The 20,296-nt window shown below is 41.5% G+C and overlaps 1 protein-coding gene across 1 annotated transcript in view; it reads right to left on the bottom strand.

Moving 5' to 3' along the window:
• LOC129720061 (NACHT and WD repeat domain-containing protein 2-like) overlaps positions 1-20,296 on the bottom strand; it is a 302,766-nt gene that overhangs the window by 164,112 nt on the left and 118,358 nt on the right. The gene's annotated exons all lie outside the window — the stretch shown is intronic.

Genomic DNA, 20,296 nt, shown 5'->3' with positions numbered 1-20,296 from the left:
TTAGGCGGTTTTTTACGCGGTTTTTTTTACGCGGATTCCGAAATTTACGCGGTTTTTTTTTCACGCGGATTCTGGAATGGAAAAAATCATATATCATAGCTTTGAATTAAGATTTAGAGCAAATTGAGCCAAAATATTCATGATATTGCATGTTTTACTTAGTTTTGTGAATAATATCTCTATTTTCAGTTATCAGATAACTATTATTTTTTCTCGAATGTCATTCCTGAATATCAACGAACATTTTATTGAAAAAATCACGTGTCGTCGCTTTAAATCTGAAAATTGAGATATTATTCACAACATTACGTTAAACAAGCAATATCATGAATATTTGAACTCAATTTGCTTCTAAATCGAAATTCAAGGCTATGATGTGTAATTGTACTTCATTGAAATGTTTGTTTATGTTCGGGAAAGACATTGGAGAAAAAATAATAGGTATCTTATTGCTAAAAGTGGAGATGTTACTTAAAAAACTACGTATGTTTGAAGATGATTTTCTGCATACAGAAAAACACATTAATATATTCTTTTTGAAATTTATATATATTATACATATAATACATGCAAATTTTTGACTTTTTGAGCATGAGCTGAATTCGCCAGTAAATTAAACTTTTGTTTTAATGAAATGTTCGTAGTTTCTTCAACAGCTGCAAATATTTTCTTGCAGAAGAATTTATGTTGTAATTTGGTGCGAGCCGAGCAGAAAAAAATTACATTTCGGATGTTTTCGTAGTTTCTTGAATAGTAACACATTACGGGATTCGATTTACTTTTTACTTTTACCAAAACTAGATCTTGGGACATTTGGCTGGCGGATAGGCTGCATTTCATTGGTTTAATATTTTTTTTGAAATCCGAAATGGCGACTTCCAGTTTCTGTAAAACATCTCCAAATCACAAAATGCAATCCAATATGGGTATTTCCGTTCTGTGCGTTCTCAGAATGTTAAAGTACTTAAACTGATGATGGACGTATAAGATGTGAAATATTTTGAAGTGAGTTGTGCTAATAATGCAATGAATTATAAAAAATAATTCCTAATTTTGAAACTTTTGATCCCAAGCATCGCCGGGAACGTTCAACTAGTATATACTAAATATAGATTTTTATTATAGTTTTATCATCCTGAAGCAAGCACAATACCTCGTTTCTTTTTCTGTTTGAGTTAATCGGCCTTCCGTAATTTTCTTTTTATGATTTTTACCGTCCACACTTTCATGAACATGGTTTTTTGAATATTTCCATCAACAATGTTTTTCTTACGTAAGATAATCAATTCACCTTCCCATCCCCTGTAAGATAGCATAAGAAAATTGCACACCCCCCTACCCCCCTACTTGCTTACGTAATTATTGAACGGCCCCTAAGACGATTATTTGCAACTTCGCTCAAATAAGCCAGGAATTTATTTACATTAACAACCATGTGCCCTTAAATAAAATCAAAGCCACGTTTGACTTTCAAGCTACACTGCCTTTTCTGTACCACTGTAAAATGTGTTGGAGGCAGCGAAAACGAATATTATATTATATGTGAATCATTGAGGTGAAACCTCTCGCAACCCAGTGTATCTAGTGTACCGATTTTACCGTGTTCACGGTGTTTATGTATACGTGCAGTTTATGTATGCGATGTTGTATGTATGCGTGAGGTCTGTAATAATATCCTGCACGTGATTTTGTCTATCTATATATATAAATATTGCCGAAGATCAATCCACCTAGGAGGGCAATTAAACCATTTATGTGTGATGATGTAAATTGGCTTTCAAGGACGCTCAGGAATCATATCTGTTGAAATATCACTTCAAAATATAAGATTTGTTACTAAAGGTTCAAATACACACACGGCGTAATGACGCCTTCCCCAAACAAATTGAAAAGCACGATCGCAGCCTTTCGTTGAGACGCCTTCTAGCCAGAGCTTTTCGACTTCGCCTTCTAGCAAAGAAGGCGGTTGCCTATTTTACATTTCCATTTTTCATTTTTGGGTGCAGAAGGGGGCCGCAGGGCCAGGTTTCCAGTGCTTAAACACTTTCCATGCTATACCAGAGGAGAGATATAGATTTGGCATCGCAGCATAGTAACCCGAGAGGTCAAATAAATCCTGCATTGGAATGCCGTATAGCAATACAAGGTTAAATATAGGGAATAGTCGAAGGAAACAGTGATAGTAGTTGCAGAAAGGAGCATTAAAAGAAAAAAAGAAAAATAGATGTATTTGTGGTTGATGTTAATAAATTTCATCCATTTGTAATATATGTTAGCTACGTAATATTTGTCACGTATGCCGGTCTGCGTCCAGGGCCTCTCAAGGCAGCCCCTCCCAACCACACATATATTTAAATATTTTTATTCATTAAAACTCTTGTCAGATGAAACATTTTGTAAATAGTAATAACAATAATAAACTTATTTACTTTTTAACATACCTGCTGTGCTTCAATCATTTACTTACCCTGTTTTATGTTTGTTACCTTCAATCATTTTTTCATTGAACTTTGTCTGATTGTATTCCTCAGGGTAATTGCTTGATTCTTCGTTTGTTCATATTCTTGATTTTTCTCGCATTTTAAAAAAACAGAAATTGTAATAATAACTTGATTTGAACAATGAAAATTAATCTAAACATGTCTGAATTCCAACCGCGCATATATCTAACTACTGGTTGAGCGTTGCCTTTGAGAAAGTTGGTAACGCAATCTTTTGATTACTATACCAACTTCCTTTACTGAGCCCTCTCGGCACCTCAGTAGAAAGCATGTCTTAGTTGTCACAATAGTCAATTGAAACTGCCCTATCCGTAAAAGATGATATCAATCAATCTGACCCTTCAGCAAGGTGTTAAAGCAAAGTCAAACATTTCACCCAATCATTGTCATTAACATTCAACTTCGTCTTATTACGGCCGTTGCAATGAAAGGATCTAATGAGCTTTATAGACTTTTAAAATCATTTTACAATGGTCATGCAGTATGTCATTAGTTTAAGTTTTTTTGCTTCCTTATTTTGATTACAACCGAAAAGCCCATCAAAGTGTTTTGCAACTAGCATCTGACCTTATTAGACTGTTTATATCTTGTATAATACATAAACGAAAAGAGTATGTTAGTTCGCGAATTTAAACTAGATATTACTAATTGCAAAACCGTCAGCCCCTCAACCTAGGAGAGAGGGTGTGGATTGTAAGGATTTTTTTAAAATAAAAAGACCAACCAAAATATTCGAGTTTGAACAGTTTTTATCGTGTCTTTATTTATCGCGAAAATTAAAGGATACTTTTAATTATATCCAGCCTTTTGACTTATCAACAGAAAATGCCAGGCTATTAACTTGGATTGCATTGTCAAAAACTTTTTTACTCAAATACTACTCGAAGAAATCGGACATTTGTTTAGTAATAGATTGATTTAGATTGAAGAAATCATAGACCAAAAGTTTTCTTGAAATGGGGCCAGTATTCCCAAATAGGTCTGCGAGTGTGTTGCCTGAGCCAGAGTAATCTATTTGATACAGGACTCGTAATCAACAATTCGACGACCATGAATACGTCCTTCATGTGGCATTGTCACCTTCGAATACGCATCAGCAATCGTAGCTTGGTACCTACAAAATAAGTTACGTTAGACTAAAAAACGTATGCAACATGTTGTCAAATACTATTTCACAGAAACTGGTCTTGTCTCGGTTGCCGAAACTTTTATCATTTTTGAAACTGTTGTTAAAGTAGATCCCCTAGATAGCGACGATTGCATTTCGAGCTTGGATATCGTTTTTCCTAACGGCGGTTCAGGTTCTGATAATCGTGACGTGTCTTTTACAACTTGACTCAGTTTCGATAATTGTCGGTTTTTCATGAATGCAGTATCGATTCAGAATACTGACGTTCGAGAAGTTGTCATATAGTGTGATTTCGAAAATTTAAAAATTAAATCTGGCTTTAGCTATTGCATTTTTATAATAAAGGGTCGTTCAGAAACCACGTGAATTCGCTAGAGGATACATTTGGCTACGATGGTGCCTCATTTTTTATGAAAAGGGAGCGTGTTGGTGAGTAGATGTTTCTGGAATCGTTTAGTAGAAAATTACTTACCATTTAAGACAGCTATAGGTGAACCTACTGCAGATCTAGATGGCATTAATAGAACTGGCATGTCCGCTCCGGAAACCGATTGTTCGGATTCTAGTATCGAAATTCCTGGCAGCGTTGTAGCATATGTTTTTGTTTTGTTTTGGTGTAAAATAACTTACCGTTTTGCAAGGCGATTTCCTCTAGCAACAACTCTGGCATTAACGGTAGCGGATCCAGCGACATGGGCACAATAGCATTTGCGGTATCATCTGTTTGCGTACATGGGCACAATGGCATTTCCGATATCTCCGGAACGTCAGGGATTATGGTGGCGTCTTCAGCTTCCGAGAATAAATGTTCCGCTGTTTGTTATTCTGATGCAGAAATGTCGTTCAGGGCTACATTTTGTTATTCACACTCACTTTTTAAAATACTTCTTATTACACCACGCATCTGTCACAGCCCAAGCCAGGGGATCAGGAACGTCGCGTTTACTTTTTTCTGTACTACACGATGCAAAGCAGCTCTACGCCTCTATGTACATCGCCCTATTTTCTCTAGCGGTTATACTTTTCAGGTTATGTTTTTGTTTGCACTTTGACAATAATCATCGCGAATAACATTGTGGCCAGCTTTGCGGTTGAATAGTTTTTATAAAAAATTAACTGAACAAAACTTTAATTGCAAGGTAGCAAATAGAACAACTGTTGGACGTTTTCAGATGGTTTCAGTGATTCCTTCGATTACCTTGATTTTAAAGGTTATTAGATGAAGGTTTTCATGCTTTTGCACTGGGTTGTATGTGACTTTTTCGTGGCTCCATTTCCATTTCGAACCCACCGTGGTTCCAGTATTTTGCTTGTTATTTTTCGGTCATAAAAAATGGCGTCTTTCCATAGGCCTGGTAGTTACTCAACATAAAACAAAGCATCATCAAATCGAAACTTCCAACACTGCACTTATGCTGATTCATAAAGATGTGTTGGAAGACGGTTTCGTGTTTGCGTTGTAACTAGGGTAAATTGATTAAAAGTGGACCTCCCCTGCCATTTTATTATCTTGTCCATACAAAATTGTTTTGTGGTTTGTCATCATTTTCAACAAATGGACATGCAGCCTGTTTGAAAATAATATCGTTTCGTGTGAAATATATATATCGGCCAACCTGCCGGGCATCCAATCCGTGAGAGACGGCAGCCGTGCCGAAGTTGTGGAGGAGGTGAGGGTTACGAATGAGGAACGTGATCGCTAGAGACAGTGGTAATTCGCGGCAAAAAAGTTGAAAGTTCGCGGGTGGTAAAAAAGTAAATATATAGAATTCGCGGTAATTTCGCGGAACCTTTTCTTTAGAGAGCGCCAAATGAAGTGCTTTTTGAAGTAGAATACTTCTCTCAGGAAGTTCGGCTACATAGGGATGTAAAATGAAAATCTAAAACCGAAAAAAGTGAAAAATATGTCCAATTTCAAATGTTAATAAATCGGTTAGTATTCGATGGATTTCCTTCGTTCTTGCAGCAAAAGATTCAAAAATCTTCTAAGATTCTTCCCAAAATAAGATAATTATAATTTTATTATTCACACTATTGTTCTATTGAAAATAGTCAAGCCTTGTCAAAACGAAAAATTCGACCTCTGATTGGTCGTTATATACTTGCTTCCCAAGCACGGTCGACAGGATCATATACCTTGCAATTGAAAACATGCTATTTGGCCTATATAAGAACCTGTTTCAGCCGAAGCCGCTCATAATAGTTCTAGACAGCGACAACAGCAGTCGTCCTTCCTTAGCAGCAGCACTAGCTCTGTGGTTGGTCACCACGTCTCAGGAGCAGCGCGGTTTTTCTCAGCGTGTGTACAGCGACAACTGCAGTCGTCCTTCTTTAGCAGCAGCACTAGCCCTGTGGTTGGTCACCACGTCTCAGGAGCAGCGCGGTTTTTCCCAGCGTGTGTCGCCAGACAGCCATTATTCCCCCCGTGTTGGGGCAGCATGAAGATTGCCATCAGGAAATCCAATTTTGGAAATCAAAACGCCTTTTTGAAGGCAAATAAACAAGTCATTGAAAGTTAATAATTTTTGTCAACGCCAGCAAGCATTCTGTGTTGCATCCTAGCAATTTAAATTTGTCGCACCCGTCTAATTTACTGAATGTGAAATAGCTTCCACAGTGCATGTTGTCCGTGTATCTTAATTCCCTCAATGTTAGGGCAGCTCAAAGGTTTTAATTAGCAACCGATTTTGAACAGCAAAATGCTTTTTTGAAGGCAAATAAAAAAATAATTGAAGGTTAATAGTTTTCTGGCATCAACACAAGCAGACATTCTGTGCGGGATGCAATCAAATTATGTTGTAGTTGTCTAATTTTTACTTTATTTAGTAAACTCCCCACTGTAGGGGCAGCGCAAACGCTGCGATCAGCATAACCGACATTGAATAATAAACTGCCCTGTTAGAACGCATTCACAAAAGCAGTCAGTTCGACTATGCAAAGCTAATATGAAGACGATTCAATCAATCAGCGTAAACAGAATTTCGTCGTCTCCCAGCTGCCAAGTTGCAACATGATGCAACACGCAACAGCGAGCAAACGAAATCGCTTGATGTTACAAACCGCAATAAGATACGGGTTAAAACCGTTGCGTGTGTGAGAGCACCATCGGTGTTTATTCGCTGGATACACTATCTACTGTCTACTGAACGCAATAATCTGCTTACATGCGACACGGGGACGGGAACATTTTCTTCAACGAAACTGCGCAACACGACACAAAACATGTTATTTTGTTGCTTCAATGAGAGTGCTATCGGTCCGGTTCGACAAGAAATCATTTTTGTGCATCCGTGCTACGAAACTGAGGAAAAACTTTGGAAACTGAAAAAAGAGGTGGAGCTTATCAAATGATTGGTCTGAGCCGGAATGAAGTCACACATATTTTTCAAGTTATGTCATTCCACCACCTACGAAAAATAATTTATTCCTATTTTCATCCCTATATAAGAGCCTGTTTCAGCCGGAGCCGCTCATAATAGCGACAAGTCGTCCTTCCTTAGCAGCAGCACTAGCCCTGTGGTTGGTCACCACGTCTCAGGAGCAGCACGGTTTTTCTCAGCGTGTGTACAGCGACAACAGCAGTCGTCCTGCCTTTGCAGCAGCACTAGCCCTGTGGTTGGTCACCACGTCTCAGGAGCAGCGCGGTTTTTCTTAGCGTGTGTCGCCAGACAGCCATTATTCCCCCCGTGTTGGAGCAGCATGAAGATTGCCATCAGGAAATCCAATTTTGGAAATCAAAATGCCTTTTTGAAGGCAAATAAACAAGTCATTGAAAGTTAATCATTTTTGTCAACGCAAGCAAGCATTCTGTGTTGCATCCTAACAATTTAAATTTGTCGCACCCGTCTAATTTACTGAATGTGAAATAGCTTCCACAGTGCATGTTGTCCGTGTATCTTAATTCCCCCAATGTTAGGGCAGCTCAAAGGATGTAATTAGCAACCGATTTTGAACCGCAACATGCTTTTTTCAAGGCAAATAAAAAAATAATTGAAGGTTAATAATTTCCTGGCATCAACACAAGCAGACATTCTGTGCGTAAACAGAATTTCGTCGTCTCCCAGCTGCCAAGTTGCAACATGATGCAACACGCAACAGCGAGCAAACGAAATCGCTTGATATTACAAACCGCAATAAGATACGGGTTAAAACCGTTGCGTGTGTGAGAGCACCATCGGTGTTTATTCGCTGGATACTCTATCTACTGTCTACTGAACGCAATAATCAGCTTACATGCGACATGGGGACGGGAACATTTTCTTCAACCAAGCTGCACAACACGACACAAAACATGTTATTTTGTTACTTCAATGAGAGTGCTATCGGTCCGGCTCGACAGAATGTTCACAAGAAATCATTTTTGTGCATCCGTGCTACGAAACTGAGGAAAAACTTTAGAAACTGAAAAAAGAGGTGGAGCTTATCAAATGATCGCTCTGAACCAGAATGAAGTCACACATATTTTTCAAGTTATATCATTCCACCACGTACGTAAAATAATTCATTCCTATTTTCATCCCTATATAATAGCCTGTTTTAGTCGAAGCCGCTCATAGTAGTTCTGAACAGCGACGACAGCAGTCCTCCCTTAGCAGCAGCGGGAGCGAGCAGTGGGTACCATCGATAGCGGATAGCGGCCACAACTGTGGCATGGCTGCGAATAAGCGTAGCAGCTTCAGCGGATCTCACCATCGATAGCAGCAGGGCCAGCAGATGCAGGTACAGCGGATACCAATGGCGGCCACAACTGTGGCATGGCTACGGATAGCGTTACAGTTGCTCAGCAGTTGGGCCAGCGTATAGCGGCCACAACTGTGGCATGGCTATGCCTGGCGTAGCTGTTGCAGCGGATATATCAGCATCGATAGTAGCAGGGTCAGCTGATGCAACGACACTCCCTTCACTAAAATGCTGTTTCAGTGTGGTAGCGGGAAGCATCAGCAGCAGGCTTGCATGAAGTGAATACATCAGCCAGCAACTTTCTCTAAGGCCTCTGCCATAGTAGACACGAAAAGCGGCGCGAACGGATTCGCTCGGCCGTAGGTTGATGTACAGCTCTACTGATGGCTGTACATTAACCTACAGCTGAGCGAATCGGTTCGCGTCGCTTTTCGCGTCTATTATGGCAGAGGCCTAATGGGAAAGTTGTATCAGTTTGTTCAGAAGAATATTATTGTCGGTAATATTACAGAGATGCGATTGCGTAAATCCGATTTTGAATTGAACAATTGTTCTTTTGAGAACAATTAACACACTTATTTGAAGAGTTAATAGCTTTTGGTACCAATAGCAGTATAGTGACAGCCTCAACGGTAGATGCAGATGCAGCCGGTACTTCCCTGAGGCCGATGTAAAGGTAAATGGGAGCAGCACGGCGAAACAGTTCGGGTTATGCTTAGACGCGCGTCATTTTTCGTTGTTGATATTCCCCACATGGAACGACGCGCTTTCGTATGATAGCGGTGGTATTAGCGGTAGATGCATTTGCCAACACTTACTCCAGTAAAGCCGTGTCTAGTTTTCAATGTGAAAACACCTTTCTCATTGTGTTGACCGTGCGCCTTAGTCCTCACTATCAATGATAAATTGAATAATTGTCCTTATAAGGGCAACAAATGAATTAATGAAGATTTAATTTTGAATTAGAATACTTCTCTCAGGAAGTTCGGCTACATAGGGATGTAAAATGAAAATCTAAAACTGAAAAAAATTGAGAAAAATTTCAAATGCTAATAAATCGGTTAGTTTTCGATGGATTTCCTTAGTTTTCGCAGCAATCGATTAGAAAATCTTCTAAGATTCCTACCAAATGCATGAAATTGCAATTTTATCATTCGAACTATTGTACTATTGAAAACTCTTAAGCCTTGGTTTAAAATTAGTTTATTTGACACGGCACGATACATTTTCTGTTTTACTGGGCCAAGTACAATTCGTATTAATTCTACGTTAGCAGGGAAAAGAGGGAGGCCTTTTATTTATTCTCGCGGCCGACTACGAGCTAGTGGGGATTTAAGGTGAGAGGAGGGAAATACAATTCTTGCTTAAAACTAATTAAGATATACGATCTATTTGTGTTTCGACTGGTGTTCTTTTTTGTTTTTTAAACATAGATTTAGGCTCTTCGTGTTCGTGTCTCCAGCGTCGTATACGGGTATTCTGACAAATAGACAAAAGAATATTAAATTTTAATGTCAGTCTTTTTCAAATAACAGTACAGTTGTGTCATGTACTGGAGATCACCGCTTCCCAGAATGTCTCTAACGGGTACGTTCGGTTGTTTTCCTCGGGCCCGGAGGGAATCTATAAGCTCGGACCTAACATCACAGAATTCGGCACACGACCAAACAACATGCTCGATGTCATGGTAGCCAACGCCACAAACGCAGTGATTACTGTCTACAAGCCCTATACGAAAGAGATGCGTGTTTAACGTGTAGTGATAGGACATAAGTCTGGACATCACGCGAATCAAGTCCCGACCTACATCCAACCCCTTGAACCATGCTTTCGTCGATACCTTAGGAAAAATGGAATGTAGCCACCGTCCCAGTTCATCTGAGTTCCATGATGATTGCCAACTGTTGAGTGTTCTCTGACGCAAAATGCTATAAAATTCATCATAAGCAATTGGTCTTTCATAAATATCGCCATCAATAGCACCCACCTTAGCTAAAGAGTCAGCCTTTTCATTACCCGGAATCGAGCAATGAGAAGGGACCCACGCTAAGGTAACCCGGTAATTTTTATCTGTTAAAGCACTTAAAAACCGCCGTATTTTCCCCAGGAAATACGGGGTGTGCTTCACAGGCTTCATCGATCGCAGAGCCTCAATGGCACTGAAACTATCTGTGAAGATGAAGTAGTGGTCTATGGGTAGGGTTTCGATGATTCCAATAGAGTACTGAATAGCAGCAAGTTCTGCGACGTACACGGAAGCAAGAGCATCGAGTTTGTAGGAGGCGGTAAAATTTTCGTGGAAAACACCGAAAACACATCTAGATTAGATCCGTCAGTGTAAAACCTTTTATCATAACTAACATGTTTAAACTTATTGGAAAAAATCTTAGGGATCTCTTGGGGTCGCAATTGATCCGGGATACCAGAAATGTCTTGTTTCATGATGGTGTCGAAGAATATAGCATTATTAGAAGTATCTAAAAGTACGACATTGGAGGAATCGTATGAAGAAGGATTAATATCTTGAGCCATATAGTCAAAATATAAAGTCATAAATCTGGATTGAGATTGAAGGTCGACCAACCTCTCGAAATTTTCAATTACTAATGGGTTCATAACTGTGCATCGAATTAGCAATCGGTAAGAGAGATTCCAAAAACGATGTTTCAACGGAAGAATACCCGCTAACACTTCAAGACTCATCGTATGGGTCGACTGCATGCAACCCAAGGCAATACGCAAACAACGATATTGTATTCCTTCTAGTTTCAAAATATGCGTGTTCGCAGCGGAGCGAAAGCAGAAACAACCGTACTCAAGAACTGACAGTATTGTTGTTTGGTATAACCTCAGAAGGTCTCCTGGGTGGGCTCCCCACCAGGTTCCGGTAATCGTACGAAGAAAATTAATCCTCTGTTGGCATTTTCGTGTCAGATACCTAATATGACAAGCCCAGGTGCATTAAGAGTCGAACCAGACCCCGAGATATTTGGCGACTAAAACCTGAGAGATCGTTTTACCCGTTAGTACAAGCTGCAGCTGAGCTGGGTTATGCTTCCTAGAAAAAACGACCAACTCAGTTTTCTCCGGAGAGAATTCGATACCCAGCTTAAGAGCCCATTCAGACAAATTGTCTAAGGTATCTTGCAATGGTCCTTGCAGATCGCTAGCCTCGCTACCAGTAATGGATACAACGCTATCGTCTGCAAGTTGCCTTAGCGTGCATGAATTTGCAAGACATTCATCGATGTCATTGACGTAAAAATTATATAAGAGAGGACTTAAACATGAGCCCTGGGGAAGGCCCATGTAACTAATTCGGGAAGTTGTCGAATCGCCATTTGAGAAATACATATGCTTTTCTGACAACAAGTTGAGCAAAAAGTTATTCAAATTTGGTGAAAGTCCCTGCGAATGAAGTTTCGCGCTTAAAACTTCTACAGAGACAGAGTCAAAAGCCCCCTTAATATCCAAGAACGCAGAAGCCATTTACTCTTTCCGAGCAAATGCGACTTGAATTTCAGTAGAAAGCAACGCTAGGCAATCGTTCGTCCCTTTGCCCCGGCGAAAGCCAAATTGAGTATCTGAAAGTAAACCGTTTGTTTCGACCCATTTGTCTAACCGTAAGAGGATCATTTTCTCCATTAATTTCCGGAGGCAAGAGAATATCGCAATCGGCCTATATGAATTGTGATCAGAGGCAGGTTTCCCGGGTTTCCCAATAGCAATGACTTTTACCTCCCTCCAGTCATGCGGAACAATATTTAGCTCAAGAAACTTGTTGAACAAATTCAACAAGCGTCTTTTTGCAGAGTCGGGTAGATTCTTCAACAGGTTGAATTTTATTCTATCTAACCCTGGAGCCTTATTGTTGCACGACAGGAGAGCCATTGAAAATTCCAACATCGAAAATGGAGGCTCTTCCGTAGTTACTATAAACGCGTCGCGGAAGGTTTTCTGTTCCGGTACAGAGTCCGGACATACCTTTTTGGCAAAATCGAGTATCCAGCGATCTGAATACTCCTCACTCTCATTCGAAACGTCACGGTTCCGCATGCGCCTGGCGGTATCCCAAAGAGTGGTCATCGCTGTTTCCCTCGACAACGCGTTTACGAACCGCCGCCAGTACCCGCGTTTTTTTGCCTTTACTAAGCTCTTCATCTGCCTGCCCAGTGCCTCGTACTTTCGAAGCAGGTTGACAGTGCCGTACTCCCGGTAGTCCTTATACGCCGCGGACCTTCGCACGTACAGCTCAGAGCACTCTTTGTCCCACCATTTGTTGGGAGGGCGCTGTCTAATCGTTACCCCGGGTATCGGTTTCGTCTGAGCTTGAGTCGCGGCGTCGATTATCAAGCCAGCTAAGAACGCGTATTCTTCCTCCGGAGGAAGTTCCTCGTGAGTCTCGATAGATTCCGCTATAATAGACTCATAACGCTTCCAATCAATATTACGTGTAAGGTCGTAGGAAATATTGATTGGGTTCGGGGGAGTTGAACCATTAGCAATTGATGTAACGATTGGAAGATGATCACTACCGTGGGGATCGTTGATTACTTTCCACTGGCAATCTAACGCTAGTGATGTCGAGCAGAGGGATAGGTCAAGCACGCTTTCACGTGCTGGAGGATTAGGTACACGTGTCGCTTCCCCAGTATTCAAAAGTGTCATATTGAAGTCGTCGATCAAGTTACAAATTAAAGAAGATCGGTTGTCGTCGTACAGCGACCCCCATAGCGAACAGTGAAAGTTAAAATCTCCCAAAATCATAAAAGGTGCGGGAAGCAATTCTGCTATATCAAGGAGTTGCTTCTGTTCAATCCGCGCGGATGGGGGAATATATAACGAAACAAGGCAAAGGTCTTTTCCATTCAAATTCGTTTGAATGGCAACAACTTCAATATTCGTGATCGAGGGGAGGTCGATTCTGAAAAAAGAATAGCACTTTTTGATCCCTAAAAGTACCCCTCCACCGTGTGAGTCTCGATCTCGACGAATAATGTTAAAATCGTGGAAATTGAGTTGATCGTTCGAATTGAGAAAGGTTTCACAGAGCGCGAATGCGTCACAATTGTATGTATTCATCAAAAGAGAAAATAAATCGAATTTGGGGATGATACTTCTACAATTCCACTGTAATACAGTGAAAAAATTCCTAACCTCTTTCGCCGTATTAGTCATCGAAAGATATAATAGCTGAAATGAGGGGCCAAGTTGCTGCTAGTTGCTTCAAAAAGGTTTTCACTGTAGGAAGAAGGACAAGAAGAATATTTTGTAGGGGATCTGGTATGTTGAATGTTTTAAATATCCAGTCCACAATATCAGAAAATTTTATGAACCCTGTTTCTTTTTTATCTTCTGATCGAGAAATGGGTGCACGAGGGGTTTTTGGTGCCCCAGGAAGCGGTGGGTACTCCTGGTTTGATTTGAAATTAAAACCGGGGGGTACTTGCTTCGGTTTTTCTTCACCGCTTCCTTTTTGTGTTGTCTTATTGGTCATTCCGCTAGGGGTTATCTTACGACCTTTGCGAGAAAGATTAGGAGAGTTGAGCATTCTCCTCTTCCTAGATCCCTCTGGCAAGGCATAGGAACACCCTTCGACGGGATCGTCAGATGTACCCTCATCAGTTGGCAAGAAGGAAAAGATGTTTCCTGTCAAGGGTGGCTCAGCCCTCTTAAGCATTTCTGCAAAAGAGCGCTTTGATCGTTCCTTAAGGGAACGCTTAATTTTTCCTCGCGCTGTTTGTACGCGGGACATGCCGGAAGGTCATGCCGAGTTCCCTCGCAATAAAGACACTTTTCAGTATCCCCACTGCAAGCGTTCTCAGCATGATTGCCTCCGCACTTGCTACAGCGTGCCTTGTTGCAGCAGTAGGTGGCTGTGTGACCTAACTGCTTACAGTTTTGGCAATGCATGACCCGCGGTACGAACAGGCGTACAGGTAGACGAACCCTGTCCAAGCGGACGTAGTTCGGCAGCGCGGATCCGGCGAATGTTACTCGGAAGGAATCCGAAGGGAGGAATTTCTTCTTCCCTTCTTCGATGGATACTGAATGCAATTGCTTGCAATCCAGTATCTTTACACTTTGCATCAAGGGGTTTTTAAAACAGCCAACTCCATGACGCAAAATGTCATCGACAGTGAGATTCCCCTCGGTAACCACACCGTCGATTTCTACATCCTTGGCAGGGATGTACACGCGATACTCTCTCGTGAAGAGCTCGTAGCCAGCAATTTCGTTTGCTTGCTTCAAGCTACTCACGACAACTCGCAGTTTGTTCGGCCTCACCTTCGTAATCTCGGTTACGGCCGAAAAATGTTTTGCCAGGTCTTTGCCAATTTGAATAATATTCAATGGCTTCTTTATGGGCCGGAAAAAAACAACGTAGGGACCGCTAGCGGCATCTGGGTAAGCTTTTACCCGTACTTCCGGTACTCTTGGTACAGGACTTGGCAAAGGGGAGGGCACAGGGTAGGGGTGAGCTGATGGGAGAAATTTCAATTTCTTCCCCGTTTGTTTCCACTTCCAGGAAAAGTTGCACCTGCATGTCGTCCATTTTGCGGGAGCGTTACGCTCTACCGCACACAAACGATAAATATTCGAATATGGGGGAGGGGGGGGTTCAAGTAGTTGATATTAAATTTTAAAAACAATTTTTCAATCTACAATGGATCAAATAAAAAAAAAGACAGTAATACTAATACTAATAACAATAGTAATAAGAATGATAATAGTAATAATTGTAGTAATAATAATAATAATAACAATAATAATAATATCAATAATAATATTAATAATAATATTATAACATAGTAATAATATTGATAATTATAGTAAAAATTCTAAATGTATTACTTCACCGAACGTCTAAGTCACGACCTCACGGCTGATAGTTGGATTAATCGAGTGTCTCCGCAGAACAAACAATGACGATCCAGCTTCGTGTTGTGACACAGTGGCCGTATCTTACACGCGACCTTGTAGATGCCACTTGTAGTTGACTTCCACTCGCTCGATCGTATGGTGGTCCGTGCTGCTAGCGGGGTAACAGCGGTGCGGGAGAATTATTCTTGCTGATATATCAGCTGCGTATCGAATCACTGGCGGGGTAGCCTGCCCCTACCAGTGTGCAGATGTTTCTGCCGATATACAACAGGCTATTGTTATCGCGCAACACAAGAACTAATCGACAAAAAAAACACCCGTACGATAACTCGTGTATTGTTATTTTGCGAACTCAAACGGAGATAAACAATTTGCGTCTAATCGAGACGAAAGCAAAACAACGAATTGTACTCTTAAGCCTTGTCAAAACACAAAATTCGACCTCTGATTGGTCGTTATACCGCGCTTTCCCAAGCACGGTCGGCAGAGTTATGGACCTAGTAAATTGGGAATGCATCATTTGGCCTATATAAGAGCTTCATCAGATAATAAACAAACATTTCATCGGATAATAAATTGAACAACTGAAATTTGAAGAACACAAATGATTATTTGAAGAGTTAATATTTTCTCGTTTTGCGCTATAATCCAAAGTTAATTATCTTCATCTACATGCATACTCTGATTATTATTACGTGTTTGCGTCGCTTAGTGTTTGGCTACGGTCATGCAGAACGCAAATAACGGCGCGATGCGATTCGGCAAGACGAAATCTGTTGAAATGTATAGCTCTACTTCGCCTTAAAAAGAGCTGTACATTTCACCACGGTAAGGCGAATCGCATCGCGCCGGCATTCGCGTTCTGCATAACCGTAGCCTTTGTTCCGTTCCCGTGTTATGATGTCGTATTAAATGTGCATATTACAATTCGGCAGCCCTTACACTTCTCATTTGCACACAATTTAAAAATATCCAATGAACTTCATTCAAAATATCAGACAAAAAGAAATTACAATACTGCCAATGAACGGTCAGCGTTTATTTACTAGAAAAAATGACTGACACGCAAGCAGCCAGGTTATCTTTCTTGTAAAAGTATTCTACTTAAACCTTGCGGTCGTGGCTTTGCATACAACCTTCTTGTGATTTTTTTGGGTAAAAACAATAAAAAGACTGTTTTAGTCAATTTAATATAGGGTAATTTAACCGTACGATTCATGATTTCTTCGCAGAACGGCAACGGACTACTGCCAAATTATCTTCAATCATATTTTGGTGTCGGCAGGCACGTATTATTCGTAGGCACCATTTCAATACAAAAGTGCAAAGAAATGCCAGCGTTTTTGGGCCGTACTGAAAAACTGATCACTTGGATCTACGTCACAATGTCATCTCACGGCAGTAAATAGGTACATCTTTCAACTTCGATTTTGCACACCCTGGAACTCTATCATGTTGGTCTCCAATCACCAAAATCTTTGCCCGAAGAGGATCTAGCAACCAAACCATTCGAAAACAATTCAACCCAGGCTGACAAAATTTCGTTGTAAGAGAGCAGTAGTACTATTCCATCTTATTGGTTGCGTAGGAAAAGGCCTCCCGTTGCCATCGAGGTGCCCATTAATCTTTAGATTTGTCCGTTTTGCTGTTTTTCGTGGATTTTTGGTAATTTCGCGGCCGATGCTGGATTTCGCGGAATTCGCGGCTTCCGCGAAATCGCGATTTACCACTGTCCCTAGCGATCGCTCTAAAGGTGCGCCAGATCTCTACTTTTGGATACCCTCAGGGCCCGAGGAATACAGCCCTATGTGCCAGCTCGTGATATTCTCGCTCAGCGAAACTTGCCATACATGCTACATGTTTATAGCTACTTGAAGAGCATCAAGGTGCCAATTTAACAGCGAAACAAAAAAAAACATGTTAGTTTTAGTATTAGATATAGTTTCAGCTCGTAGTCGGCAGCGAGGGTAAAGAATTTGCCTTTAGCTTATAAGATATTTTAGACCATAAGGCATTAGATTTAATTGGCTCCGTAAAACATTAATTTGTTCTGTGCCGTGTCAAATAAATGTTGTGTGAACAAAAAAAAAATAAACGCTCTAAAGGTGAGCAAGGCTCCGGGACCGGATGGAATCCCGAACTTGGCCATCAGGACGGCCATGAAAGTAGCCCCCGATCTATTTCGAGCAGTCATGCAGAAGTGCCTGGATAACTGCCTCTTACCGGACAGGTGGAAGTGTCCGTTTTGCTGTTTTTCGTGGCATTTCGCGGATTTTTGGTAATTTCGCGGCCGATGCTGGATTTCGCGGAATTCGCGGCTTCCGAGAAATTGCGATTTACCACTGTCCCTAGCGATCGCTCTAAAGGTGCGCCAGATCTCTACTTTTGGATACCCTCAGGGCCCGAGGAATACAGCCCTATGTGCCAGTTCGTGATATTCTCGCTCAGCGAAACTTGCCATACATGCTACATGTTTCTAGCTACTTGAAGAGCATCAAGGTGCCAATTTAACAGCGAAACAAAAAAAAACATGTTAGTTTTAGTATTAGATATAGTTTCAGCTCGTAGTCGGCAGCGAGGGTAAAGAATTTGCCTTTAGCTTATAAGATATTTTAGACCATAAGGCATTAGATTTAATTGGCTCCGTAAAGCATTAATTTGTATTGTGCCGTGTCAAATAAATGTTGTGTGAACAAAAAAAAAATAAACGCTCTAAAGGTGAGCAAGGCTCCGGGACCGGATGGAATCCCGAACTTGGCCATCAGGACGGCCATGAAAGTAGCCCCCGATCTATTTCGAGCAGTCATGCAGAAGTGCCTAGATAACTGCCTCTTACCGGACAGGTGGAAGTGACAGAGGTTGGTGCTGTTGTCGAAGGCTGGGAAACCGCCAGGGGACCCATCGGCATACAGACCTATCTGTCTGCTCGACACTGCGGGCAAGGTGCTTGAGAGGATTATCCTCAACAGACTGGTGAAGTACACAGAGGGTGTAAACGGTCTGGCAAGTAACCAGTTCGGCTTTCGGAAAGGTGGGTCCACGCTGGATGCTATTCTCTCTGTCACCAAGACGGCAGAGGTAGTCAGCGTAAGAGCTGGGGTATTCGCTATTGCGCAATCGTCGCGCTTGCCGTGAAGAATGCATTCAATAGCGCCAGTTGGGACTCCATAGCGCTCGCACTTAGGAGCATCCACGTACCGGAGTCGTTTACAAGATTTTGGAAAATTAACTTCCAGAATCGAGTACTAGTTTACAACACGGAGGAGGGCCAGAAGTGCGTTCCAATCACCGCAGGGGTACTGTAAGATTCCATCCTAGGCCCGGTGTTGTGGAATGTCATGTATGACGAGGTTTTGAAACTAAAGTTCCCTGTAGGGGTTGTGATCGTCGGTTTCGTAGACGACATCACGCTAGAGGTCTATGGTGAGTCGGTCGAAGAGGTCGAGTTGACGGCCGCGCACTGCATACGCAAGGTCGAAGACTGGATGCACTCTAGAAAACTGGAGTTAACGCACCATAAGACGGAGGTTACGGTTGTGAATAACCGTAAATTAGAGCAACATGCGGTGGTCAGAGTCGGTGACTGCACCATTATGTCAAGGCGATCATTGAAGCTCTTAGGGGTTATGGTTGTAGATAAGCTCACATTTAAGAGTCACGTCGACAATACCTGTAAGAGGGCTTCAACGGCCGTGGCAGGACTATCTCGAATGATGTCGAATAGCTCAGCGGTATATGACAGCAAGCGTAAACTTCTTGCCAGCGTGGTTTCGTCCATACTTAGGTATGGTGGGCCAGTGTGATCCAAAGCGTTAGGTACCAACAGTCATAGTCGAAAACTAGAAAGTACCTACAGGCTCATGTGCCTGAGGGTTGTGAGCGCGTACCGTACAGTGTCATACGACGCAATCTGCGTCATGTCCGGCATGATGCCTATCAGCATAGCCATTAAGGAGGACGAAGAATGCTTCGATCAACGTGACACAAGGGGCATACGAGGCACCAGAAGGTCATTCATGATGATCAGTTGGCAGCAGGAATGGTCCAATTTCGTGAAGAGTAGATGGACGCACCGATTTATTCAGGACGTATCCGGATGGGTCGGGAGGCGCCATGAAGAAGTTAACTCTCACTTGACACAGATTCTGTCAGGTCATGGTTGCTTCATGCAGTATCTACACAGGTTCGGGCATGCGGAGTCCCCCATAGGTCCCGAGTGCGTGGATGCGGAAGAAACTGCTAAGCATGTCTTCTTCGTGTGCCCTCGTTTTGCGCATGCGCGGAGCAAAACAGGCGACAGGTTATATATATATATATATATATATATATATATATATATATATATATATATATATATATATATATATATATATATATATATATATATATATATATATATATATATATATATATATATATATATATATATATATATATATATATATATATATATATATATATATATATATATATATATATATATATATATATATATATATATATATATATATATATATATACCCCGTCAAATACTTGTACAACGACACCGGTACGTGGATGCTCCTAAGTGCGAGCGCTATGGAGTCCCAACTGGCGCTATTGAATGCATTCTTCACGTCAAGCGCGACGATTGCGCAATAGCGAATACCCCAACTCTTACGCTGAAGTACTACCTCTGCCGTCTTGGTGACAGAGAGAATAGCATCCATCGTGGACCTACCTTTCCGGAAGCCGAACTGGTTACTTGCCAGACCGTTTACACTCTCTGTGTACTTCACCAGTCTGTTGAGGATAATCCTCTCAAGCACCTTGCCCGCAGTGTCGAGCAGACAGATAGGTCTGTATGCCGATGGGTCCCCTGGCGGTTTCCCAGCCTTCGACAACAGCACCAACCTCTGTCGCTTCTACCTGTCCGGAAAGAGGCAGTTATCCAAGCACTTCTGCATGACTGCTCCAAATAGATCGGGGGCTACTTTCATGGCCGTCCTGATCAGGCAAATGCAACGACCCTCTCCGATTCGCTTCATAATGAATAAAACGACTTGTTTTAGGTCGAAACTGAAATATTCAGAGTTTTGGGTCAATCGGACAACCCACCTCC

The sequence above is a fragment of the Wyeomyia smithii genome, chromosome 2, assembly GCF_029784165.1.
Source record: "Wyeomyia smithii strain HCP4-BCI-WySm-NY-G18 chromosome 2, ASM2978416v1, whole genome shotgun sequence".
Classification (NCBI taxonomy): domain Eukaryota; kingdom Metazoa; phylum Arthropoda; class Insecta; order Diptera; family Culicidae; genus Wyeomyia; species Wyeomyia smithii.
The sequence above is the reverse complement of the archived record's forward strand: the minus strand, read 5'-3'. Positions and strand labels throughout refer to the sequence as shown.